Source organism: Wasmannia auropunctata, unplaced genomic scaffold, assembly GCF_000956235.1.
Source record: "Wasmannia auropunctata unplaced genomic scaffold, wasmannia.A_1.0 LD336064.1, whole genome shotgun sequence".
In the NCBI taxonomy this organism is placed as follows: domain Eukaryota; kingdom Metazoa; phylum Arthropoda; class Insecta; order Hymenoptera; family Formicidae; genus Wasmannia; species Wasmannia auropunctata.
The window spans coordinates 2,126,458-2,127,371 of NW_012026826.1; positions in this window are offsets into that span (position 1 = coordinate 2,126,458).

Consider the following 914-nt stretch of genomic DNA (forward strand, 5'->3'; position numbering starts at 1 on the left):
TCTTTCGGCAGCTCTACCGCACACTCGTTCAGCTCGTTGCAGTCCACGATTTGGGCATCCAGTCGTTCCTGCGAGCTAAAGTAATGTAGGCATCTGTAAACACAAAATACCTTACTTAATTTTTGTCTTTTTTACAACATTCTGTTTTAGTGTTTTCTCGATACGTACCGGTCGCAGAAGAATTTTTTGTGTTGCTTCTTGCTGAGTTGAGAGCTCACGAGGCATGACAGATTTTTTATCCACGCGAAGTGGCCGATGCTGCTGTTTCGTGGATCCTGCATGTGCAACAGGTTGACATGCCTCTCCATCTTTCGACCGGTCAATCATATCGGAAGAACAGATAGTTCACCCCCTTCCTTCTCGAAACAGTACACGTTTATCGACACGTCATTCGAACGTTCGAATTTCGTAATGTCTTTCAGAGTCATCGGAAACTCGATACCCGCGAACTCGAGCACCGTTGCGTAATGTGGATACGACGACTCTCGATCCGCGTGTCTTTCCACGGGATGCACAGCGGCGACCACCGACCACGCGAAGCACGCGTTGTCCATCGAGCGCACGTTGATCACCGCTCGTTTCATCGCTATCTCCCACGGCACTTCGACGTAGCATCCCGCGTGCATCGGATTGTGTTTGTTTACGTTTACCGTTAAATTGAAGATTCGCGACAGCGCCCACCCGCTGTCGCGCTCCTCGAACTCGCCGAACTTCGTCAACGTGGTTTCGACGACATGCTTCTCGTATCACTCGCGCACATCCGACGTTCGATAGAGTTCCGCGTTTCGCGAGGGTATGCCTATATTGGCGCGTTTGTCACCCGACGTAAATTCGCCGTTGAACGCGGTGTTCACCTTCACGCTACCGTGTCTCTCTATGGCGTCTCGCACTCGCTCGAGCACTGTATCGCCCGC